Source organism: Ambystoma mexicanum, chromosome 1q, assembly GCF_040938575.1.
Source record: "Ambystoma mexicanum isolate Mex_15411 chromosome 1q, UKY_AmexF1_1, whole genome shotgun sequence".
In the NCBI taxonomy this organism is placed as follows: Eukaryota; Metazoa; Chordata; class Amphibia; order Caudata; family Ambystomatidae; genus Ambystoma; species Ambystoma mexicanum.
This window is the reverse complement of record NC_090922.1, coordinates 118262725-118290611: the sequence shown is the minus strand read 5'-3', so window position 1 is coordinate 118290611 and position 27887 is coordinate 118262725.

Sequence of the window (27887 nt, the reverse complement as noted above, 5' to 3'; positions counted from 1 at the left end):
TTACACTTAGCAGGACTACTTTATCAGAAATGCCCAGTTAAAAAAAAGTCATATCAAACTGAGGAATTACTTGACTGGCTGCACCAAAATGCCTCTCTTGCCACTAATACCACATATCATGCCTGCTTAGCATGGACATGGATGCCCATTATGATTTATTGCACAACCCCACCCCCCCACACACCCCTTCTCCCTCCTGCCCCCTGCCCCAACCTCCAAAATCAGCTCATTGTCCCAGAATTACCTCCATGTCCCTCTTCCTTGTCCCAGTGCTTACGTATGAGGTTCCTTGACTCACTGGTAAGTACTGGGATGAGGAGGAGTGGGACTAGGAGTAATGAAGATTACAGGTAGCTAAGTCAGGCCTTCATGTAGCTCTACCTTATCCCAGTACTTGTGTATGAGGCAAGCTGCCTCATACACAAGTACTGCCTCATACACAAGTACTGGGATGAGGAAGAATAGGGCTAGGTGTAAAGAAGATTACCAATAATTAATCAAGGCATTAAACACAAGTAGTGGTGCAACACCACTGGGCTTCAGCACTCTCCCCCCCATTGAAATTGTGGGCTATGTTGACTTGACCTGGCTGACCTACAGAGCAGTTGCCGGACAGAAAAGGACACAGATGTTAAACGGCATCTGGGTTTTCCCCGTTAACAAGGAACCGGACCAGCAATTACTAATGTACAGCATTTCACTGTTAGAACCTGCATTCAAATGCCAAATTTTTTAAGCAATTGAAATTGTAATGTGGGTTTAGTACTTCCATGCCAGGGGAGTGATTGGAAGGGTAGAGAGGAAACAGGAGACCAGTCATTCTCACAGCAGCCCATAAGTGGGTGCTTTCAGACCTAAAGGAGAGAGTTAACTGCTTGTAACATTGAAGGTGCACTAGAATAGTCTCATTAAAATGCGTAAAGAAGTTAGATGGCCCCACACAATTAAGTTTGCTCCTACCACCACACGTGAAGTTAGTGCCTCTCCCAACATTTGAAGGTTTAGCCCCCTGAAATGTAGGGTTTGTTGCGCCCCTGAACACAAGCACACACACCATTCACCATATATACACACGCACATCCAGCCATCCATATATTTAAGAGTGCTATCTTTCACCATAGAGGCACACCCAGGCAGCCACCCGTGCATTTAAGTGTGCAACCTTTCACCACACAGGCACACACACCCAGTCACCTACCCATACATTTAAGTGTACACCTTTTCACCATACAGGCCCACCCAGGCAGCCATCCGTACATTTAAGTGTGCAACCTTTCACCACACAGGCACACACACCCAGTCACCTACCCATACATTTAAGTGTGCACCCTTTCACCATACAGGTACACCCAGGCAGCCAGACATACATTTAAGTGTGCATCCTTTCACCTTACACGCACACCCAGCCAACCATACATTTGTGTGCACCCTTTCACCATACACCACACAGGCAGCCACCTATACATTTAAATGTGCACCCTTTCACCATACCCTCACACAGACGGTCACCTATATATTTAAGTGTGGGCACTTTCACCATACAGGCACACCCAGGCCGTCACCCATACATTTAAGTGTGCATCCTTTCACCGTACATGCACACATGCATACCCAGCCACCCATACATTTGTGTGCATTCTTTCGCCATACACTCACACACACACACGTCATGGGTTGAGGGGAGCCATGATATTTAAAAAATACATCGGGCCTCATTAGGACCCTTGCAGTGACGGTATGAACGGTAGCGGTAAGGAACCGGCACCGTTTATACCATCCCGCCGCATTACGAGTTCTGCCCACGGGTTCCTGACAGCCCGCCGGGTCTTACCTGCCGGGCTGTGTGGCACCAGCGAGCATAACCCGTAATTACGCCGGCACTGCTATCAACGGTGCTGGCGCAACCATGCTCCCCACCCCCATTCTGCCCTATGGGACAAAATGGGGATCGGGAGCACGGCAATGCCGCCACCCACGAATGGGAAATTACCGGCCCATTGATCTCACAATGGGCCGGTTATTGCACAATCGCGGGAGGCGGTGCCGGTAGCGAGCATGGCGGTAGCCATGCCTGCCATACAGGCACGGCTACCGCCATGCTCGTAATGAGGCCCATTCTTTCTTTTTGAAGTCACTCTGACTTCATGAAGAAATTATTTCCGTTAAGGACTGAACCATAACGGAAATAATGTTTTTATGAAGGCAGAGTGCCTTCAAAAATAAACTATTTCTGTTACAGAAATAATTTCTTTAGAAATGCAGAGTGAATTCAAAAAGAAAATGTAAAAAAAAAGTTGAAAAAAAAACCTTTTTTTTACTCAAAGTGGGGCCCCTTCCAGACCATGTGGTGCGCCAAATGCATTTCCTTTCACACCATGCTTTGCTGCTTAAAGCAACACTTTGTTGGCAAGGAAACCTACCACAATGGTTTCACATATTAATCACAGATCTGTAAAGGAGTGGCAGGGGCGCTCGTAGCAAACTACCCCGATTTTATTTTATTTATTTTGTATTTATATATTTATAGTGCGCCGGAGCTCGCAAGCATCAGGGCGCGTACAAAACACATGGACCAGATGAAGACGGGACGAGTAGTGAAGCGCAAAAGTGTCTGAATGAAGAAAAGGGGAGAGTCAAGTGCTATGGGGAATTATTTGAAAAGAACAGTTTTGAGCTGTTTCCTGAACTTTAGAAAGTTGCTTTCGAGTCTGAGATGGCTGGGTAGCTCATTCCATCTTGAAATAGCTTTGGAAGAGAATGCTCTGCCTAAACCCATGGCTCTTCTAGATGGGTCAACCTTCAGCAGCCCTGATTTTCTGATCTGAGGCTACAACTAGGTTCCTACAGTGTGAATACCTGTTTTAGATAGGCAGGAACAACTCCATATAGACAATGATGGACTAGCGTCAGGGATTTAAAAATAATGCGGTCCTAGCTAGTGGAGATCTTTTCTATCGCTCGTGATGTGCTCTCTTCTAGATTTGCCTGTGATGGTTCTAAAGGCATTGTTTTGGATTGTTTGGCATTGTTTAATGCATTTACTGCTGGCTCCTAACAACAGAGCGTTTCCGTAATAAAGACGCGACAGAATAGTAGCCCGAGCTATCGTGGCGCTATTCTGTTTGCTCCATAGTGGCCTAATACGGCTCAAGAGGTAAGATATTTGAGCTTCTGCTCCCAGCAAAGACTGTAAGTAGACTCCAAGTGTCTTAACCTTATCTGCAACTTTGATAGCAGAGTCTTTTATTAAGAAGGAGGAATAAACAGGATCTAGTTTATTTATGGCTTTGGTAGAGCCGAAATGTTATGAGCTCGGTCTTTGTGCCATTTAGGCACATCCAGTTTGACTTCATCCATATTTCAATGGAGTTGTATATGGCTGAAAGTTTGTGATTGTCCAGGGTGTGGTTTCCACACAGTTCCATACACATTTGTGTGTCATCTGCAAAGTTTGTAAAATGATCCCAAGTTTTGTCAGTAGGGAGCAGAGACAGCGAAAACAAAGGTTAAAAAGTAGTGGCGAGAAACTGGCCCCCTGTGGGACGCCACAGTCTACAGGCCTAGATGTGGAACAGTGGTCTCCCCAGGTGATTTTTGAACTTCTGTCTTCAAGGAAGGAGGCGACCCAGTCGATAGCCTACTCAGAGCAGTTTCCCGCTGTGTCCAGGGCCTCTCGATTACTAGCACTTGGGCCCCAACAAAATCCCTGCTGCAAGAACGGAAGACTCAACCATAAGGCAAAGTTGACTTTATTATCAAACAAAATGACATAGATCACACAAGAACAGCATGTCGTTTCCAGAGCTCTCGTCCACCAAACATGTGTCAAACCATTTTACCCATACATGATGTCACAAGAACAAGTTGAATTCCGCAATACCTATCAGGGAAGGGTATTGCTCAGTTTAGGAAAACTATGGGGGTAATTCATAGAAGTGCGCGTACGAATCTCTTCGCCAGATGCGTGCGCTAAAATCCATTTCCGCACACAACGTATTTATGGGTTTTAGCTACCAAAACCAGCCGTGGCGCACAGTGGCGCAGCGACCCTGCAGCAGCGCCAGTTACGCCCCCAAGAACGCCCCTAGCATAAGGAAAAGCCATCAAAATCCCCAATCCAGCGCAAAGGACTGCGCTAACCCTGGACCAGTTTACAGGGCTGCCAAACAGCAAACGCCAAGCGGGGAACTATTACTGGGGTTCGCGTGAAGTTTCACACGCGATAGGCCCTGTGCGAGCGGGGTACGTGTATTACTTGGGTTCACGTGAAGTCTGACACGCGATTGGATCCGGGTATGTGTATTTCGGGGGTGCGCGGGAAGTTTCACATGCAATTGGCCCAGTGCGAGTGGGGTACCTGTATAACTGGGGTTCGCGTGAAGTATCACACGCAATTGGATCCATATACGTGTATTTCGGGGGTGCGCAGGAACTTCCACACGTGATTGGCCCTGTGCGAGTGAGTACATGTATAACTGGGGTTCGCGGGAAGTTTCACACGCGATTGTCCCTGTGCGAGTGGGGTACGTGTATAACTGGGGTTCGCGGGAAGTTTCACACGCGATTGGCCCTGTCGAGTGGGGTACGTGTATAACTGGGGTTCGCATGAGGTCTCACACGCGATTTGGGCATGGTACGTGTATTTCGGGGGTGCGCGGGAAGTTTCACACGCGAATAGCCCTGTGCGAATGGGGCACGTGTATAACTGGGGTTCGCGGGAACTTCCACACGTGATTGGCCCTGTGCGAGTGGGTACATGTATAACTGGGGTTCGCGGGAAGTTTGACATGCGATTGTCCCTGTGCGAGTGGGGTCCGTGTATAACTGGGGTTCGCGGGAAGTTTCACACGCGATTGGCCCTGTGCAAGTGGGGTACGTGTATAACTGGGGTTCGCATGAGGTCTCACACGCAATTTGGGCATGGTACGTGTATTTCGGGGGTGCGCGGGAAGTTTCACACGTGAATGGCCCTGTGCGAGTGGGGCACGTGTATAACTGGGGTTTGCGGGAAGTTTCACACGCGATTGTCCCTGTGCGAGTGGGGTACGTGTATGACTGGGGTTCGCGGGAAGTTTCACACGCGATTGTCCCTGTGCGAGTGGGGTACGTGTATAACTGGGGATTGCGGGAAGTTCCACACGTGATTGGCCCTGTGCGAGTGAGTACATGTATAACTGGGGTTCGCGGGAAGTTTGACATGCGATTGTCCCTGTGCGAGTGGGGTACGTGTATAACTGGGGTTCGCGGGAAGTTTCACACGTGATTGGCCCTGTGCGAGTGGGGTACGTGTATAACTGGGGTTCGCATGAGGTATCACACGCGATTTGGGCATGGTACGTGTATTTCGGGGGTGAGCGGGAAGTTTCACACGCGAATGGCCCTGTGCGAGTGGGGCACGTGTATAACTGGGGTTTGCGGGAAGTTTCACACGCGATTGTCCCTGTGCGAGTGGGGTACGTGTATAACTGGGGATTGCGGGAAGTTTCACACGTGATTGGCCCTGTGCGAGTGGGGTACGTGTATAACTGGGGCTCGCGTGAAGTCTCACATGCAATTTGAGCATGGTACGTGTATTTCGGGGGTGCGCGGAAAGTTTCACACGCGAATGGCCCTGTGCAAGTGGGGTACGTGTATAACTGGGGTTCGCGTGAAGTCTCACATGTGATTTGAGCATGGTACGTGTATTTCGGGGGTGCGCGGGAAGTTTCACACGCGAATGGCCCTGTGCGAGCGGGGTATGTGTATAACTGGGGTTCACGTGAAGTCTCACACGTGATTTGAGCATGGTATGTGTATTTCGGGGGTGCGTGGGAAGTTTCACACGCGAATGGCCCAGTGCGAGTGGGGTACGTGTATAACTGGGGTTCGCGGGAAGTTTCACACACGATTGTCCCTGTGCAAGTGGGGTTGGTGTATAACTGGGGTTCACGAGAAGTTTCACATGCGATTGGCCCTGTGCAAGTGGGGTACGTGTATAACTGGGGTTCGCGTGAAGTCTCACACGTGATTTGAGCATGGTACGTGTATTTCGGGGGTGCGCAGGAAGTTTCACACGCGAATGGCCCTGTCGAGTGGGGTACGTGTATAACTGGGGTTCGCGTGAAGTCTCACACGCGATTTGGGCATGGTACGTGTATTTCGGGGGTGCGCGGGAAGTTTCACACGCGAATGGCCCTGTGCGAGTGGGGTAAGTGTATAACTGTGGTTCGCGGGAAGTTTCACACGCGATTGTCCCTGTGCGAGTGGGGTACGTGTATAACTGGGGTTCGCAGGAAGTTTCACACGCGATTGGCCCTGTGCGAGTGGGTTTCGTGTATAACTGGGGTTCGCGTGAAGTCTCACATGCGATTTGAGCATGGTACGTGTATTTCGGGGGTGCGCGGAAAGTTTCACACGTGAATGGCCTGTGCGAGTGGGGTACGTGTATAACTGGGGTTCGCGTGGTCTCACACGCGATTTGAGCAGGGTACGTGTATTTCTGGGGTGCGTGGGGGTCCTACACGTGAATTGGCAGTTTGGGTCCTCCCAGGTGTTCCCTCTACACCCTCCACGGCCCCTGCAGGCAGCCCACACCACAGGGGACTACCCTGCACCCCTGGTCATGTCCCGCAGGCAGCCCATACACCATGGGCATGCCCCCCAGCCAAGCCACATGTCAGCTTGCACTACTGATCACCAACTCATGTCCCCCTGCACCTGCACCCCCCAGCAGTGCTGGGCACCTGCCAGCAGGCCCCCACTCATGACCCACTCATGTCCCACAGCACCCCCACCCCCCAGCAGTACGGAGCACCTGCCAGCAGGCCCCCACTCATGTCCCACTCAGGTCCCCCGACACCCCCACCCCCCAGCAGTGCGGGGCACCTGCCAGCAGGCCCCCACTCATTTCCCCCAGCACCCCTACCCCCCAGCAGTGCGGGGCACCTGCCAGCAGGCCCCCACTCATGTGCCACTGCACCCCCAACCCCCAGCAGTGTGGGGTACCTGCCAGCAGGTCCCCACTCATGTCCCCCAGCACCCCCACCCCCCAGCAGTGCAGGGCACCTGTCAGCAGGCCCCCACTCATGTCCCCCTGCACCCCCACCCCCCAGCAGTGCGGGGCACCAGCCAACAGGCCCCCACTCATGTCCCACTCATGTCCCCCTGCACCCCCACCCCCCAGCAGTGCGGGGCACCTGCCAGTAGGCCCCCACTCATGTCCCCCTGCACCCCCACCCCACAGCAGTCCGGGGCACATGCCAGCAGGTCCCCACTCATGTCCCCCCGCACTCCCACCCCCCAGCAGTGCGGGGCACCTGCCAGCAGGCCCCCACTCATGTCCCACTCATATCCCCCTGCACCCCCACTCCCCAGCAGTCCGGGGCACCTGCCAGCAGGCCCCCACTCATGTCCCACTCATGTCCCCCCCTACACGAAACAAAGATGCACAATCATGGCTCACTTCTACACCAAAAAAACATATGCTGCCACCCCATTCTTGAGATGCAATGATTTCCCAATCCACCCCACACTGACATGCCCATCTCAAGACACAAACCAAAACAACTATGTACATCAACACATGTCCATCACACACATACACTGGTTGGCATTGCTTGTGTAAACCCACATTTTCACATGCATCAACCCAATGAGCAAATCCCACGCATGGAACTAACATATGAAAATGTATTATGTACATAAATAAATAAATGAAATGAAAGCATACCAAAATATCAAACATGAAATGAAAAGCATGTGAAAAAGATGAGTGAATGAAAATGATAACCAATCTAAAAAAATGTGAAAGAAAAACTCTCCCTCCACCAACGCAAATCCAAAGGAAAGGTAAAAAATGATATCCATTGTTTCATGTTCATAATGAAAACTAAAAAAGATAAATCAATCCATAGTCCAACTATTTACAATACATTGTCTGGAAAAAAAAAATCTATTTCTCCATGTCCATAATAAAAAAAAAATCCAAATTAATCCATGCTCAAACTATATACAATCCATGGTCCAAAATAAAAATCCATTAATCCATGTGCAAAATTCCTAAAAAGATATCAAATGAATCCATTGTCCAACGATGTAAAGGGTCCATGAGCCCAACCAAACAAATGAAACCTACCTAAGAACCTACCTAAAAATAAAACTATATACAAATGTGTGTGGCATTGTCAATTGACCACAAATAAAAGGAAAAGGAAAAGGAAACCTAACTCTAAAAACTATTTACAATGGCAGCGGGCTAGTCCGACGGCTCACTTTTGGATGTCCCGGGCCAGGGCATCATCGAACTCCCGCTCAATGCCCTGGAGGCGGTCCTCTTCCATGGCCCCGAGGGTTCGCAGGGACGACGACATGTTCTCCTCCAACTCCCTGCGAATTGCCTCAAGGCACTCGGCCCACCTCAGGGCCCTCCACATGGAGTTCTCCACCCTGACCATTGTGAGCCGTGCCTCTTCCGCCCGCTGGAGCTCCGCATCTACGGCGTGGCCCAACCACTGCCACATGGAAGACACTTGAAATCCAGGGTCCTCCTGCCCTATGGCCGATGCCTGCCCCTCCGATGTTGAAGGCCCCGAGTCATCATGGCTCCCACCTTGTTGCTGCTGCTGCTGTGCTTCTGCCTGTGCCCTGGATCCTGCTGCCTGCACATCCTCCTCCGGCTGGGGTGCAGTTGTTGAGGTGGCCACCCCTGCTGGACGTCCGACTCCCGACTGTGCCAGGGATGTGTCCTCCACCAGCCTGGTCGCAGGGTCAGAGGCAGCTCCACAGGGTACCCAGGTGATACATGGGTGCGAAGATGGCATGGAGGACGACTGGCGCATAGGGGGTTCAGGTGAGAAGGGGGTCGGAACAAGGTCTAGCAAACGGAGGAATCCGGCACTGGTGAGCTGTCCCAGTAGGTCAACGCGGTCAATGAGCCATTCGAGATGACGTGCAGTCTCCACATGAAAAGACTGCAGGTCACCTCGCATGGCCCGTTGACGCAACGTCACCCCACCCAGGACAGGCTCAACCCGGTCCCAGATAGCCACGTCCGCAGGGAGAGGAAGGCCAGTTGTTGTGCGCTCATCCCCTCCCTGAAAACGGGTCTGGACATAGGCATCCCTGCTGGAGCCAGATAATGCAGTTACAAGATCAGGGACAGGATTGCACACAGGCACCTCCGCGGCAGCCTGTGCTGCCTCCTGTCCCTGGTCCTGCACTGCACCACTAGCACCAGTCGAATCCCCACCTCCAGACCACGTGTGTGTCCCTTCCACGGCATCCTCCTCCACCAAACCCCCCACCAACCTGGATGACTCCATGCCATCTTCCTCCGTCGGACCCTGTGAGGTCTCAGCTCCCCTTCTGCTGCTGAGGAGTCCACCTCCAACCTCCGCCTTTTGGACCTACCCTCGGCAGCTGCGGCCTGGGACGCGGCACCAGACTCCTCACTCCCCAACGAGATGACAATCTGGGAGGGGAGCCGGGCCTTGCGTCTCCGGCTGGTGGTGCGATCCCTGCCGCTGTGCTCCACAGCACCCTCTCCGCCCTCTTCATCAGTCGACGCTGCAGACAGGGATAGATAAAACACAGGCATCAGGGCACAGTACATTGGACTGGTACACACATGACAGTTGTACATGAGTGGCATAGTCAAAATTCAGACATGGCATCACAATCCACGACACACATGTCATTTTAACTCACACACATGAGCATTTCCACACCAATATTGCACCAGGCAGCAGCATCCAAAGGTGAGCCAGACATCACATGAAACAATGGGAGTGCACTAGACATGCACACACGCCATCACACTTACATGCATGTGTACATATCCAACAGTCGCAGTGATGAGATCGCCATACGTGTCACATCTGACATTCAGCCTTCTACATACAAGTGTCATGTGCATCCATGTTGCATCACAGTTGCACACTTGTCAAATACACATACATGCACATGTACACAGTGCAGATACATGCATAATGAACCAACATCCATGCCACAACCATGCCAATGTACATACACAGAAATTCAAACATGTGTTCTCCCACACCTGCATTTGCCCAGCATGCTTACCAACACATACACCATCGATGTGTCTCACACCTGAGGGGACTCACATGTGGCAGCCTCACGCCCATGTTCATACACATCCCTACATGGCCCTACAAAAACACATCTGCAACCTGCACACTACAGGCACACCACGACACGCACATCGTCCAATCACCATGCATGTACACTTACCGCTCGACTCCAGACGGGTCTGCCTCTCAAGGATCTGGATGTAGAGCACTGGGCATATGTGTTCCAGGACCCTCATTTGGTGGTCCGACAGCTGGACCCGGCGCCCCTTGGCATCCGCTGACTTAGCGAGGCACCGGGCCTTGTTGAGGGTCCTGGACCTGAAGTCCTCCCAGTGCTTCTTGACATGATTTAAGTCGCGGACTGCCACCCCCTGCGCGTTGATGGCAGTCACAATGTCCATCCAGATCCTTGTCTCTCCTTCCTTGTCGGCGCGCAAACTTCCAAAGAGGGCGTCATACTGCCCCAGGACTTGCTCCACCAGGACACCAACTTCCCTTGCACTGAAGCTGGTGGCCCTCCGCCTCTCTGGCTGGGGGTTGCCAGTGGTGCCAGATGGTGTTGTGCCCGACATGGCAACCACAGAGGCAGGAGTGGGTGGGCAACTGGGTCCTGGGGCTGGGCTGTGGAGCGATGGTATCCCAGTCAGGAGTCTTCGGTTCCAGCAGGGGTGGTCACAGCAACTGCACCCCTGGCTGACGTGCAGGCAGCAAATAGCAGGCCACGTGGGCAGCAGGCAGTCAGGCAGCAGCAGATGGCAGGTGGAAGTGTGCTCGGGGCTCTGGAGGACAGTAAATCAGCCTTCTGGGCAGGAGCGTGGTCTTCCGTGTGTTGTTGCGTGGCCAGCTTGATACGGAGTGATTTGGCACGTGAAAATCTTGCACGTCAGCGTGTATTCGAGGAAAGGCCCTTCGCACGTAAGCGCGTCAGCACACGTACGCGGTTTCATTGGACCAAAGGCCCTTAGCACATAAGCGCTTCTGTGACGTGACCCGCACGGGCGTTTCCCTCGTGACGTGGCATCGCACGTGGAAAAACTGCACGTCCACATGTGGATGCGTGTATTCAGAGGAAAGGGCATACACGCGTAAGTGACGTGATGCGCACTGGCTTTTCCATCAACACAGGTGCATGTTCATTGTACACGTCCAAAAAATGCACGTCCGAGTGTCAGCTCGTGTAATTGGAGGAAAGGGCCTTAGCGCGTACACGCGTATGTAACGTGTACGTGTGGGCCGGTTTAAAAGCTACGTGTCGGACGCCATTTCCTTGTACGTGCTGTTTGTGGAGAGCGAGTGGGTGAATTCTGTACTTCTTGTCGGTTCACACGCGATTACTTCACAGCGTTTCAAGTTCGTACTCCCTGTTACCTCTGACAGCTTTTTTCTTATTTTTTGTTGGGCCTGTTTCCTCAAACAGCGTTCACTTCTTCTTTTGTACTGTCTCCTCAGACAGTGTAAAATTTTTCTTTTGGCGGGGTGTTGCCAATGCGCACACGCGCGCATTTTTCACGTTCTTTTTCCAGGCAGACGGTGAGTCGCACACGTATTTACCAACTGTGCTTGCCCCGTGTGTTGCGTATCCCTTCAGAGGTCATTGTAGGCTGCGTGTATTATGCATACACTTATTTTTGTGTTTCTGGTTGCCACAGCGTGGTGCTGGTACATTTCTTCACGCACGTGGTCTACGAGGGGTTGCGTGCACATTATTTTTTGATTTTGGGCTGTCTGTCCGTTGCGTGACCCGTCATCTTCCCCCAGGGGTCACAGACAGCCTTGTTAGAGCACTAGGGTACGAATTCCATCTAGTACCCTACCCCTTTGACCCCCAATTACCCAGGACAATTGTTTACTGCAACTCCCATACGCACAACAACATCAGTGCCATGGTTGGGAGGTGACCAAGCGGTAAGGGAGGCAAAGGTGGCCGACCTTCAAAAGGTGGCCGTGGTGGGCGCGGTTGGGGACGTGGCCGGGATTTGCAGGGTGCCCCCATACCCCCATGTGTGGAGGACCAATCAGGGACAGCCTTGCCCCCCCCATGGTTGAGGGAAACGTGGCTGACACCATCCCAGCTCAGCCCTTGTTGGACCAGCCCATTGTGGCACCTGACCTGGCACAGGATGACTGCCAGGCTGACTTCCAGGTCAGCAAGTCTAGGCCAAGTTGTCACCAAGCCACTTGGATCTGGGGCAGCTATGTCATCTGCTGCCCCCAGTAGGCAGCTCCATCCACCCCAGCTCTGACTCTCCCAGCCAGGACAGTGTCGGTCCAGGTCCATCAAATTGACGTTCCCCCTGCCAACATTACCCTGCAACCAATGCCTGCAACAAGACCTATGGTCATTGTGCATTCCCACACTCCTACTACCCAGACAACCGGTGCGTCTGCACCTACTGACCAGAGCGGCGTAAGCCACTCTGGCTCTGCTCCACCTTTAAAGAAGAGGAAGAAGGATGCTCTGGCATGACAGGCTGAGACCCCAGACACAGCTACACACTCTGGCATGTCAAGGAAGCCTTGCTTTAATGACCCGGAACTTGATGCACTTGTGTCCTATGTGTCGGCACATAGCCACGAAATGCTGGTGACTGCAGGGTCCAAGACCACAACTGGTCAACGTAAGGCACACTGGCAGATCATCACCGATCGCATAAGTGCCCTTGGATTTGTGAGGCGCACAGCTGATGATTGCTACAAGCGGTGGAATGACCTGAAACGCAGAGCAAAAAACAAGCTGGCCTCAAATCATGCCACTACTCTGGTGATGGTGACTGGCGGTGGGTCTCCACCAGAGGACAACTAACTCACTGAACATGAGTCTGTTGCTGGGGCCTTCATCACAGAGGAACAGATCCAAGGCGTGGAAGAACTACCTGATTACGATGCATTGTCCGGTGAGTGCCCATGTGTGTGTGTGTAATCCATGTGTATGTTGTTTGGGTGACGGGTTCAGATTCAGTGCCATATGAGGGCGTGTGCACCTGTATGGGTCACCCATGTGCTTCCTCCCATACATTCACGTGCCTTGGATTTGGGTATGACTGTATCCTTTCTGGCCACAGTTGCCTATTAAGCCCACATTTGTGCACTTTACCTTGAACTGTTGTCTTGCAACTACATTGGTCTGATTTAGGATGTCTTCATTCATGCTGATTGTTTGCACTCTCCCCTTTTTGCTAGACAATTTTATGCCCTTATGCGACATATGTGATATGCTTTGGTCATTGTTTAGAGGCCACACTGGGGCACTATTATTACCTGGTTGTGTTAATGATTACACTATTCAGGCTGATGGAGTATTGGCCTGCATAAAAATTATTATAAGGGGCTGTTTGCATGTGGAACATGACAGATGTTTCCTGTGATGTCAAAGTGACCAACCTTTGATCAGCCCACAATGACAGTATTTTTGGACACTGGATGTGTTTCAGTGTGTGGCATATTTTGAAACACTATTCAGCATTAATCTTCTCATCATGTCGATGTCACATGGATGTGTGACAGTACTCAATCACTGACATATTGCTGTAGTTTTGTACTTTACCGTGGATATGCTACATGACATCTGTGTGGTGGCATGTGTCATGTATGTGTATTGGGCATGCCACTCAAAGCCTGATGTGTGATGCCTGTGCTACCCAACATGCTACAAATGTGTTGCTTTTCCATCTTGCTCTCCCCAGTGTCTGCCTTTTTGACTCCACTTCCAACTCTTTGACAATGCATGCATGGCAGGCTTATAGTCATGTGGGACATGTGTTGATCATGTACTGGATCTGTGGTTTGTTACGGCCTATGTGTGTGCTATGGTGCTCATGCCTGTTTCCATTTGTTGTCTTTCATGTTTTTCCAGGTGATGATGCACTTGATGCTGTTGAAGTTGAGGAGGTAGTGCAGACCCAGGAGGAATCTCTGGCACGACCGGGCACCAGTGGGGGACGTGGTGTGGTGGTGGGTGAGAACCCAATGTTACTGCAGTCCATACTCTCCAGGGGTGTCTCTGGGTGCACCTCGCCAGACCTCTATTCGGGTGCTGAATCGGATGATGAGACTTATGTGCCGTCGCAGGTAAGTGTTTCTGGCAGGGATTCTGTTCTGTCCAACCCACCTGCACCAGGGGGAGAACCCTCTATGGGGATGTCAGTGTTTTTAGGTCCGCCTTTGGCGGTTACGGATGCAGGGTCACACTCCACAGCATCTGATCCTGTTCCTGGGCCAGCAGATCAGAGGGGGAATGCAGTCCTACAGCCTCAGGCAGTGCCAGCACAGCAAGGTGCAGATCGCCTTGCCCCAAACAGGTGTGGTGCCCATCGACGCGGTGGCCGTGTGCCACCAGGCAATACTGTATGGGAAAACTCCATGTACGGTATTGCAACCCAACAGGCAGCATCAGTAGAAATGATGGCTCAGGCAATGGAGAGGGTGGCCACTTCCATTATCCCCCCTGAAAGGCAGATGGAGCAATAACAGCAGGCAACAGACTCCATTTGCCAATCACACAGGGAAGACATGTTGGCCTCCAACAGGGACCGACAGGCGGCACTGGAGACTCTGCGCCAATCGATATCAATAGAGTCCCAGGCCCACAGGGAAGCCCTGAGGGAAGAACTACATACCCTCAGGCAGACTCTGGTTGACCTTGGGGCTTCCACTAATCTTAGGGCAGAACAGCAGCTGGAGCAGCTCACACGTTCCCTCTCAGCTGAGATGCAGGCAACACGTGAGGAGATCCGGGAATCACGCAAGGCCATGCATGCAGAAATGCAGGCAACCCGTGAGGTGCTGCATGGGGATCTCCGCACATTAATACTCCAGAATCAGACCTTCCAGACCCGCATGCTTGCTTCCACAGCTGACCATACCCGGGCTTTGCGTGGGCTGCCTCCCATATTGCCACCACCTCCTGATGCAGCAGCAGAGGGTGAGGAGAGTGACAGCAGTTCTCCCACAATGGCATATCCGTGCAGGCCATGAGCCCAAGGAGGTATTTTTTTTCTCGCAACATTCACGCAGGTGGGTGTTGGTGTGCACCCTGTCCTCGAACCTCCTCAATGGCCTCCCCCACTCCCCCTGTCCCCCACATGGCCATTTTTGATTTTTATTATTTTTTCTTTTTACTGTGTGTTGCCTTGTGTGGCTCCTGTGGGCATCCACTGTATTCCGGCTGGTCACATGCAGGCTTGTCCTGAGTTTGGGTTAGATGCTTGAGTTCGTGAGACACACACCCCTCCTGCTTCCCGTTACCATGGGCTTGCAAAGGGTGTTACCAAGTGACAGTAAATTACACAGTGACGTTGGGCTCCCATGAGCTGTGTGGGCAGTCTGTAGTCAATATTGTGTAGACATTCCTAGTGGATATTGTTGTTGTTTTCTACACTGCATGGTGTATTGATATGTGCTTGTGCATCCTTGTCTTCCTCCTAATTTGCAGGTTCCTTCCTCATGTCTTCACAAGGACATCTACTTTGCAGATGGAGTTCATGTTGTATGCAGTACACTGAGACATTTGCGTGGCAGTAACACTGTACAGATCGAAGGGGTCGATGTGCTGGCGTATTCAGGTTGTAAGTCTTGCACTACTTTGAATTTGTACTGTCATATTTTGCCACTGTTTCATCCTGTGTTTCTGTATTGTGTTGCTGGTAAGTATTTGTTCATGTGTGTTGTTTCTTATTGATTACTGGGAGCATATTGTCTGTGGCCTGTTTCCATTTCGGACAGTGCACTTTGTGACACTTGTGTCATGTGTTGTGCATTCATTTGGTTGCTTTCACATTGCATGACATGCCATGGTCTGTTGGGTAGCTGAGATGGGGAGGAGTTGGGTGACATGGCACTATTTTCATGTTGTATTTTGCAAGGGGGTAGTCATTCATGCAGCGTGAATGTGTGTCTTTTTATCACACATCATTGGTTGTGTTTATGTAGGTAGGGATGCACACAATGTAGCACTTCCAGGTGACCAATCTCAGGCTGGTATGGTAGTGACAGTTGACTGTCCCTTATGTCATCATCATTGATTGTCAGCTGGTATGTGCCAGGGCTGTGTGCACTCTGCAGGGGTGTGATTTTAGGTGAAGTAATTGGCCACCAGCTGCGTACGGCTTGCCTCACCACGTGCCCTTTCCCCTCCCATGCGCAGTGGGCGTGCATGAGTTTGGGGATGTGGGGGCACCACCATGTCCACCGGCAGGCCCCAGCGTGTTGCAACGTTGTGCAGGACACATGCTGCCACTATGATCCTGCACACTACTGGGGGAGCGTATAGTAGCTGCCCACCAGAACGGTCAAGGGAGCGAAAGCGTGACTTGAGCACTCTGAATGTGCGCTCCACTATGCCCCAGGTTGCAATATGGGCTGTGTTGTATCTTACCTCGGGTGGCGTGGTGGGGTTCCAAATTGGTGTCATCATGTGGGTGCTCAGAGGGTAGGCACTGTCCCCTGGGGAGGTGATGATGGGTATCATTAGTGGGGTTGTGACATTACTCAGTATCTGACATGCATGCATGTGCAGAGGGATTTATACTCACCGAGCAGCCATGTATCGCCATGCCGCCCAGCTTCTAGGTCCCGGTTTAGGGTTGACATTCTGTAAATGAAACTGTCGTGGGTGTACCCTGGATAGTTGGCATATACTGAGGTGATGATTCCCTTGGCATCACATACTACCTGGACGTTGATGGAATGCCAGTGCTTGCGGTTTCTGTAGATGTGCTCTGATGCCCTGGGGGGACGTAGAGCCACATGGGTGCAATCAATGGCACCTAGCACTTTGGGGAATTGTGCCACCCTGTAAAAATCCTGGACGGCAGCCTGCCTTTCTGCAGGTGTTCTGGGCAGGTATATGTGCCTGTGGACTGATGGCCGTGCAGTCATGATGGCCAACACCTGGTGTAGGCAGCGTGACTGCATGGCCTGTGACACCCCCCCCCACTATAGCAGTTGTCCGCTGAAATGATCCAGTGGCCAAGAAGTGCAGTACATTGAGGACCTTCTCCAGGGGGCTCAGTGCTTGGGAGCACAGGGTGGGTGATGTGAGGTCATCCTCCCACTCACTGACCAGGTCGAGTATTATATGAGGTGGAAACCTGTACCTCCCATACACCTGGTCATCAGGCATCCCAAAAGGCTGGTTCTGGGTGTAGAAATTCTGGGCCTGACTATCCTCCTCCTCCTCCTGCGGTATCCCACGACCACTGCTGCTAGGAACGGTATATTCATCCTGGTATCTGAGCTTGTTTGTTGTTTGTGCGCACTTTTATGCTGCACGGGTCCACGTAAGCCTGCTTCCTTCTGGTGTACGTGTTTCCGGATTAGCTCGTATTATTTGGCACACGCGTTAGCCCCGTTCGATTCCATGAATACGTGTTTTGAACGTGCGTGTGGGCGTTCCGCACATTTGCCTCCTGTACTTCCCCGTGACGCCCACATTTTCACGCGTTGTTCCCCATTCCGCGTGTCACGCCCCCTGTTCCGCCTTCTTTTGTTGTGTGCGCCACACTATGTGCGATTACGCTGTGCGCGTAGCGCACGCTGTTTGGAGACGTGTGTGCCGGCGTGCGCCACGCAGAATTTTGGCGCACATCCTGAGATTTACACGCACACGGACTTCCATGAATCGCTGTGTGCGGGTTTCGCTGCGATTTTCACACTTGCACTTCGATTCGCATGCTTTTGCACGCTTGCGCCGAAAATGTCAGCGCACATTAATTCCATGAATCGGCCTGTATATATGTAATATATAGGGGTTAGTTTGGCCATTGGATCACAATATCCGGTGCCTCCACCTAAGACCGCCTCTATAAGAAGAAAGTACAAAGCTGCAGGTTAACAGGGAAATTGGCCCCTGCAACATAGTGTGCCTAAACGTAAAAGGGTTCTATGTAATTTTTCTGCTTTCTGACGGTCACACATAAAAAATATTTATTTCGGTCAAATTTGTGCAGCCCTAAGAAATCCGAAAAAGGACATGATCAAGTTTTTTTTTAGTTTTTTCTATTCAGGGTTTTCAACCCCAAGCCACCCTTTGCTCCTTGCCGCTCCGTTGCCCCAACCCCACTGCATACACACTCAAACACACAAACATGTTCATTTGCCATTTTCTTGCATGCATGCACACACACACACGCAACACACACACACTACACGTACACACACCCACCTGACACTCACGCAGCTCATCCTCTCTGTCTCGCTGTGCCTGTCAGCACCTGCGCACACTTGTGTGCCTTGCAGGGGGGGACCGTTCTATTTTGAAAGACTGCTCTGCAAGGTCACATAGCAATCTTTCTAAATCAATCTTTTTTGTAAAAGATCTTTTGACTTAGTACCTGTACAAGGTAGCTAAGGATTGGACAGAACATGTCTTCCCAGCCTTGGAAACTTGGACAGCTACCAGGCTGAGTGATCCTTTTCAAGGCATTGGAAATGATAACAAAGGTGTTGTATGTTCCCATCATATTGCCATCTCTGATCACCTAAATCCTGAGAGGGTACATCCAGTTTTGAACCTGAATAGTAATTGTATCTTTCCACTTTTGGTTTGATGGAAACAGCTTTCCTCCATCTGCATCGAGTGCATAGGCATGGTCTTGTTCTTCCATGTCACATGTGTAGGGACCACGAAATGGAGCTCTCCTGCATGTTATTATGAGGATTTTAAGCTATATTCCTTGCAGGTGTCTTATCGCCTTGGTAAACTAAAACCGTTTGTCTCTGATCGTTCTTGGCTAAGATGTGCACTTCGTCTGTGCTGCAAGCTCTTTTGGTCTGCCTTTTGCTGAATCAGGCTGGCAGCTTCTCCATGTATTTGAAGTCTGTCCCACCTTCCCCATTCACTTCAGTGCACCTATGGCTTCAATCTTTGTTCTTATGGCTTTCTGCGTTAGTCACAGTTAAGCATGTGCAAGCTGGATATTTGTATTCTTTGCATCTTGCTGTTTCTACTTGGCAAAGGATATGTGTGTGTCTGGCCGTCCTCTATCTGCGTGAGTCATAAGCATTTGTTTTGTGTCTAGCAGTAATAAACAAATTAATGTTTGTGTTGCTTCGTGCATGGATGCCTATGCCTATGCTTTGTGTCTACGTGCACCTACATTGTGATGTCAGTGATGACATCATCAGCCTTTTTTCGAGGTTAAATTCAGTCAAGATTTCATTTCTCATATCTGTGATGCATCGACAATGGTGATGACGGGCCTAGGAGTTATTTACATCTATAATTTCTCTGCCTTCGGGCTGCGAGTCGGGTGGGAGTCACGAGGCCCACACTTGGACCTCCGCCTTCAGGTCTGCAACCTCTGGCTCTCCAGATGTGTTGCACTACAACTCCCATCAGCCCCAGCAAACAGACTGAAGGTGAGGAATCATGTGAGTCTAAGTCTGAAATCTCTGCAGAGGAGCAGGTTGAAGGCCCCTGTTTTGAACACCCTTTTGATTTGATGCATCACCTCCTTCCCCCACCTCTTCATCCCTGCCTTTTTCCTTTGCTTCGTAGCCTGGATCCCAGGGCAGGGGAGCAATATACTAAACTGCAGAGAAGCCTTGCTGCTGTAAGACCACTACAGTGCTATTTGATGCAGTTTAAAAGCTGAGCAACGTAACATAGCATTCCATATATGTACTTCATCAGGAAACAAATCCTACCTGAAACAAGCTAACAAAGTTATTTTTTCAAAGTATACCTCATCAAAAAGGAAACCTACCAGATTCACTGCATCATCAGAAAACAAATCTTACAGAAAATCTTTTCAAAAGGTTTCAGGAAAATACCTACAGGCATCAATCACTGCATCGTCTTTGCAAGAAACATGCATTCCAGGCAGTCCCAGCTGAAAATGTGTGGGGACCCATTTCAATATGATGGTTGGGGCCCCCATTGCTTATAGTGGAAATCAGTCTGAGGCACCCATGGAGGGCATACATTAAAATGGAGATAAAGATAAGGTTAATAGCCAACAATTATCACGAGACGGCAAGCCAGCAGGGAGCTGAAACCATGAATGCCTGCTGAATAGCTATGAACCCTTCTTTGTAAGGAAGTGGCAGGCGTGGAGACGGCCAATAGCAAACCCAGCTTGTCAGGTAAGTGCTGCAAAGCACACATTGTAAGCCGAAGAACGTAAGGAATATATTGCTGTGTTATTACACTGCTGACTGGGAATGTGGGGCAGTTGCTGAGGGCCCCCCTGAGGCTTAAGGCCCCTTTCATTTGAAAAGGTTGAAAGGCCCCATATCTCTCCCGGCGGGGTAGAACTGAGTCCTGATTCACGTCTGAACCAAACCAGAAAGGGCAGTGGAAGTGATGGCAAATAACCTTCAGATTTATCAGATGCATCTAGAAACCATGTTTCCAGGCGTTCTCATTTCGGCCAGATATAAGAACCGAGCCACAAAGGGGGTGTGATTTGTCCACAATCACACATTTGAGGAATGTCATTATCCAGATTCGACTTGGGGTCTAAATGTAAAACGTACATAATGCAGTACTTGTAATAGGGTAACCAAAGTCTCTAACGCAGGCTGCAGCTAGTGTATTAAACATCTATAGATCAATGGACACTGAAGTGCTCGTTATCTGTGGCGCTGCTGTGTTAAACAAGCCATAGTAATAGACATAGCAATAACACTGACCTGGGAGGCGTGCACTGCTGTTTACCCAGGAGCAAAATGCTGCATGAGCAAGGCCTGAAAATTAAATCATTGACCAGGATTTAGTATCAACAATATTCCCTGGTTATAAATGTATCTATGAGTCAGCTACCACTATGATAGAAGAAATCTATTAGAATGGTCTGCGTCCACACAGGGGAGTGCACCTGATAATGTTATCCTTGCTGGACACATAAATACGTGGCACGACACAGTTATTTTAAATTGAGAACACTCACAAGTTGCTTCTCACCCGGGGACTCACTGGCAGACTTCAAGGAGCGCACTGCGCACTGCACAGTACCGATTTGTCAGACTCTGTGGTGCTCAATGGTGTAGCACAAAATTTGGGGTCACACCTGCGAGCCATGCTCTAGGTGCCCCCCAAGCTCCTTAACAAACACAGGGCACACCACACCTCGCTGGCCCAGACCACCACATGTGCGCAATGTCCATGATGATTATGCCGCTGCAGGGGCATGCACTACTGCAAGTGAAAGAAGTCAATATGTTTTTTAATAAAAGTTTAAATGTTTCACGAAGCATAGAAAGAAGGGGCCGTACAATATACTGTCATGATCACTACTTCCAAGAATGCAGGACCTGTCCAACATCCTTGGAAGCAGGCTCATAACCTTCATTCCGGGCACCAGCCGGCCCTTATTGGGACCTTTTGGACCTTGTCCTGGCGACGGTGGCGCCAGGCTCATAAAGATCATCGGTCCCGGCACTGGAAGCGTCGGGCTCATAAGATGTGTAAAAGTGCTTGGGTGGACCTACCTACAGCAGACCATGCTGCATACTCACCAACAAGGTGACGTCCACATCCTCTTCTGACAGGGACTACTTTCTTACCTGGGTGGGGCAGGCTCCACTCCTTGGATCAGGAACACTGGGACTCTTCTGGAAACTGGAACTCTTTCCTTATCTAGGCGAGGCAGTGGAAGAAGACGCCTAAGCACTCCTGCACACTATTTAAACCACGCCCGATTGATGCAACGTGCTTCGCGTTATTCTGCACCAGCAGCAGGACGCTCACCAAGTCAGCTCCAGTCTTCCAGTGAAAACTCCAGCTCCAGCACCTGTGGGAACAAACTCTTACCTTCCTGGGATCCTGTCTTCAGCCGCACCTGCCAGCACAAAAAAACAACAGGTTAGCAAAAGCCAACTTAAAGCCACAAGCCAGCATTTTTACTAACCCGATCCATCGGCATCTTCCAATCCTCACGCCGCATTCCTTGGCAGTCCATCGATCCCTGTAAAGGCAAAGAACATTGATCAGTCATTTTGCATATTTTGATCTGCTTACCTGTGCGACGCACGCTCCGAATTCCAACAAGCGCTGCATACCCGCACCTGCAAATAAAGAAAGACAGTAAGGAGCGCTTTTAAAACCATCAGCCGCCATTCTACTTACGTGCCTTCATGCGTGCCATCTTCCTACTTACGCGCTTGCACGAACTTTGGCGTCCATGAACCAACGCCTTCCGCATCCAAAACCTGCAAGAGAAAAGGACTTCATTAAAGGTGTTCAGATACATATAAGGAACCGATCGTGCAGTTAACGACGGCCTCGCACTCAAAGTTGTCCTCTGCAAGTAAGAGGTTTACAATATCACCAGTGGAGAAACTGGTACCCGCGCCCCTGCACCAGTCGCAGGATGGAGAGCCCAGCATTCACCTACTTAAGGTGAGCACACCTATCCTTTGGGCCTCAAGGAAAGAGAGAGTGAGGAAGAGAAGTCCGTCCAACCACCGTTCATTAACCCCTTGTTCTTCTGCCTGCAGACACCTCACTCTTCAAGTCAGGCATACCGTGAGAAGAGATCCAGCCCAGGGAACCAGCCGAGTCCTGCGCTTTACAATTGAAGACACGGTAACAACCCAGTCAAGATCTGCGCCTCCGTGGGAATCAGGTGAGCGTTACAGAACGCGAAGCCCACCGCAAATCTCCCACCCGGGCGCAATGGAAACCTCAGACACTGACCAACTAGCCCAGTTATTAGGGGAATTAAGAGCAGAAGTACAGGCAGCCCGTCAGGAAACAAATGCTCTGAGGAGAGAGTTAATTATATCCAAAGAGCGAACAGATGATCTCGCTAGACAGCTGTTACAAACGCAAGCGGGTCAAACACCCCTGCCTGCTTCGGGGGGAAGTTATACTTCAGCAACCTCACCTAATCCGGTACAAATTAATCTACCCGGAAATGTGCCTTTGGCTCCGCCCGAACGCTTCTCAGGTGATCCAAAAAAGTTTGCAGTGTTCATCAATCAGTGCCGCTTGCACTTTCTGTGTAGACCAGCTGCTTTTCCAACGGACCAGACTAAGGTAGCTTTCGTGCTTTCATATCTTAGTAGCAGTGCTGCAGACTGGTCAATTCCTCTGGTAACACAGGATGACCCAATTCTCCGTAATTTCCAGGCCTTCCAGACCAGTATGGAGAGACTGTTTGCAAGACACTCACAGGGGCAGGCCTTGGATAATGAACTCCTTTCATTACGACAGGGTAATCAGGATCTCCTGGCTTATATTGCGTCATTCAACAGACTAGTAGTTGAAACCAGATGGCCCGAGGATAAGAGGATTACGCTTTTCTACAGAGGTTTGTGTGGAGAACTCAAAGATGTTCTAGCCCAGGTAGTGAATCCTCCACAAGACTGTTCTGAATATATTGACTTGGTGGTTCAACTGGACCACAGATTACAGAATAGGAAAGCAGATCGTTCCAGGTTCGAAGCTCGAGTTTTTTCAAGACCACAGAGTTCCACCAAAGGAGTTGATACCGTAGAACCTATGCAAATAGGGGTCGTAAAAGGACCATTAACCCAAAAGGAACGAGACAGAAGAAGACAACTGCAATTGTGCCTCTATTGCGGAAACTCAGGACATTTCCTTCGAGAATGCCCAGTGAAACCTTCGAAGAAGACAGTGGGTGCTTCCAATAAAGGTACCGAAAAGCCAGAGCCGGGAAACGACCTCGCCCGACAAGTGTAGAGGTCCGCTTGCCGAGTGTAAAAACCAGTTCTTTGACCTCGCATTTCATAGTGTCAATGGTCCTCATAAGCCCAGAGCGACCGGATCGTTTGCATGCTATTAAAGCATACATTGACAGTGGAGCAATCGGTAATTATGTGGACCGCGAAATGGCATCCAGAATGAATTTGCCTCTTTGTCCCAAGGCAATTAAAGACGTTATTACCACAGTGGATGGCACGGAAATAGCTTCCGGACCAGTAACTCATACCACCTCGGAAGTGACGTTGTTAAGCCAAGATGGACATCGTGAGGTGATCGTGTTTGATGTGATCAAGGCCCCTCAGTTTCAAGTTATCCTGGGAATTCCTTGGTAAGAGAAACACAATCCCCAAATTGATTGGCGAGCAAAGACAATTCGGTTTCCGGAGTGTGTCCCCACTTGTTATCCTCGGCTCGACATTAAGCTGGCAGCAACTACTTCCGAGGATCCCCAACTACCTCCAGACTACAGGGAATTCCAAGACGTTTTCCAGAAAGATCAAGCTAACTCTCTACCTCCTCACAGGTCTTACGACTGTCAAATAGATCTGATACCCGGATCCACTCCTCCTTGCAGTAGAATTTATGCCCTTACCGAGCCAGAAAATCTTCACCTGAGACAGTATTTGGACCAGTATCTGGCTAACGGGTTCATCCGTCCTTCAAAGTCCCCAGCCTCTTCAGCTGTGTTCTTCGTCCCGAAAAAGGAAGGGGACCTTAGAACCTGTATAGATTACCGTGCCCTGAACCAAATCACCGTAAAGAACAGATATCCTCTGCCGTTGATCCCTGAACTCCTTGACCAAGTTAAAGGCGCCTGTATCTATACGAAGTTAGATCTCAGAGGAGCTTACCACTTGGTACGAATTAAAGAGGGCGATGAATGGAAGACGGCCTTTCGCACCAAGTATGGGCTGTTTGAATATCAAGTAATGCCCTTTGGCTTATTCAACGCATCGGCCGCCTTTCAGTACTTCATGAATGACGTCTTTAGGGAACTTATAGACGTGTGTGTAGTTGTTTACATTGACAACATCCTTGTATACTCATCCTCTGAGGCAGACCATCGGAAACACGTCAGAGCAGTTCTTGAAAGGCTTCGCCAACATAAACTTTTTGCCAAGCTGGAAAAGTGTGTTTTCCATGTTACCGAGGTCGAATTTTTGGGATTTATTCTATCACCCAACCGAGTCCACATGGATTCAAGAAAAGTTGACGCAATCATCAAGTGGCCTTCACCAACTTCTGTAAAAGGAGTCCAAAGCATGTTGGGTTTCGCCAACTTCTACCGCAGATTTATTCCAGACTTTTCCCGAGTAGTCCAGCCCATTACAGCCCTTTTAAGAAAGAACAAACGTTTCGAGTGGTCTGCAGAAGCGGAGCAAGCTTTTCAGGAACTAAAAGCCAAGTTTACCTCCGCACCGGTTTTAAAACATCCCCGCCCGGAGCTTCCTTACATCGTTGAGACTGACGCCTCCAGTCTTGCAATGGGGGCAGTGCTATCGCAGAGAGATCCAGAAACTAACCAGTTACACCCCGTGGCGTTTTGGTCCCGCAAGTTCTCGGCTCACGAAATCAACTACACCATCACAGATAAAGAACTTTTGGCTATTAAGTCCGCCTTCAAGGCCTGGCGGCATTACCTTCTGGGAGCCAAACACACAGTCACAGTAATCACAGATCACCGCAATTTACAGTATCTAAAGACCGCCAAAGCTCAATCCTCGAGACAACTCCGCTGGGCACTATTTTTCGCTGAGTTTGACTTTGTGATCACTTATCGACCAGGCAACAAGAATGGCAAAGCTGATGCCCTTTCCCGGATGGGAGTTGATGAACACATGGTCAATCCTGAACCCGTACCTATAATTCCCGAACAAAGAATTCTAGGTCTGGTCGTCGCGCAATCCATTGAAGATGTTGAAGCAAAAAGTCAAACAACTCGTAACTCCGGCAGATTTACAGAACTGGCCACTTAAAGGAGAAAGCTTCACGGTGAATAAGAACCTACTGTACTTCCAAGGACGACTATATTTACCTTGTGCAGAGTTACAAAAACAGGTAATCTCTTGTTATCATGATTCCTTAATGGAAGGGCATCCCGGTATTGCCAAAACCTCAGAGAAAATCAAAAGACACTTCTGGTGGCCGTCTTGGAGGAAGGACATTAGAGACTTCGTAATTTCCTGTGGTGTGTGCGCCCAAAATAAGAGTCTGAAGGAAAGACCAGCAGGCCTCTTACATCCATTAGACATTCCACCATGTCCCTGGCATACCCTCTCCATGGATTTTATCACTGACTTACCTCCGTGCTCTGGATATAACACAATTTTAGTAGTTGTGGATCTATTCTCCAAGATGGCTCACTTCATCCCACTGAAAGGTCTTCCATCAGCTTCAGTTCTGGCCCGAGAATTCCTCGAAAACATTGTTCGGTTGCACGGCTTCCCCTCAGTGTTGGTCTCTGATAGAGGGAGTCAGTTTATCTCCCACTTTTGGCGAAATTGCTGTCGACTAGCTCAAATTGACGTAAGGCTTTCAACCACCCACCACCCCCAGACCGACGGACAGACCGAGAGGACTAACCAAACTCTGGAACAGTATTTACGCTGCATGCTGCAGCAGTCAGAAGGCACTTGGAAGGACATCCTTTGGATCGCCGAGTACGCTTATAATAATTCAATCCATTCTGGAACCGGAAAGACCCCTTTTTTCCTCTTATATGGAATCCATCCTCAAACCTCCAACCTTGATCCACCCCAGGATCTCGGAATGCCCGCCGTAGACCATCTACATTCTGCTATCACTCAAGCCTTTAAGGAAGCCACTACTCATCTTCAACGGGCTAAGGAGCAATACAAAAAAGGAGCAGACCAACATCGAAAAGAGGCCCCCCAATTTCTAGTGGGAGACCAAGTCTGGTTGTCCACTAAACATTTACCATTAAAAGGACCACGCACCTTCAACCCGAAATACCTGGGACCCTATCCTATCACAGCCATAATAAATCCAGTGGCAGTTAAATTGGGCCTACCTTCCCACATGAAGATACATCCAGTTTTCCATGTATCCCTCCTAAAACCTATGCAACCTGAGACCCGACTGACCAGATCTCCAGAACCTATTCAAGTTAATGGAGAACTTGAATACGAAGTTAAAAATATCCTGGACTCCAAGATTTCCAACTCGAACCTATACTATCTGATAGACTGGAAAGGTTACGGTCCCCAGGAAAGGTCTTGGGAACCTTCAGAACATGTCCACGCACCTCGGCTGATCAAAAGGTTTCATCGAACTTTCCCCAACAAACCAAAACCCCCGGAGAAGACAAGCTTGGGAGGGGCCTTGAGGGGGGTGCTGTCATGATCACTACTTCCAAGAATGCAGGACCTGCCCAACATCCTTGGAAGCAGGCTCATAACCTTCATTCCGGGCACCAGTCGGCCCCTATTGGGACCTTTTGGATCTTGGCCTGGCGCCGGTGGCGCCAGGCTCATAAAGATCATCGGTCCCGGCACTGGAAGCGTTCGGGCTCATAAGATGTGTAAAAGTGCTTGGGTGGACCTACCTACAGCAGACCATGCTGCATACTCACCAACAAGATGACGTCCACATCCTCTTCTGACAGGGACTACTTTCTTACCTGGGTGGGGCAGGCTCCACTCCTTGGATCAGGAACACTGGGACTCTTCTGGAAACTGGAACTCTTTCCTTACCTAGGCGAGGCAGTGGAAGAAGACGCCTAAGCACTCCTGCACACTATTTAAACCACGCCCGATTGATGCAACGTGCTTCGCGTTATTCTGCACCAGCAGCAGGACGCTCACCAAGTCAGCTCCAGTCTTCCAGTGAAAACTCCAGCACCTGTGGGAACAAACTCTTACCTTCCTGGGATCCTGTCTTCAGCCGCACCTGCCAGCACAAAAAAACAACAGGTTAGCAAAAGCCAACTTAAAGCCAAAAGCCAGCATTTTTACTAACCCGATCCATCGGCATCTTCCAATCCTCACGCCGCATTCCTTGGCAGTCCATCGATCCCTGTAAAGGCAAAGAACATTGATCAGTCATTTTGCATATTTTGATCTGCTTACCTGTGCGACGCACGCTCCGAATTCCAACAAGCGCTGCATACCCGCACCTGCAAATAAAGA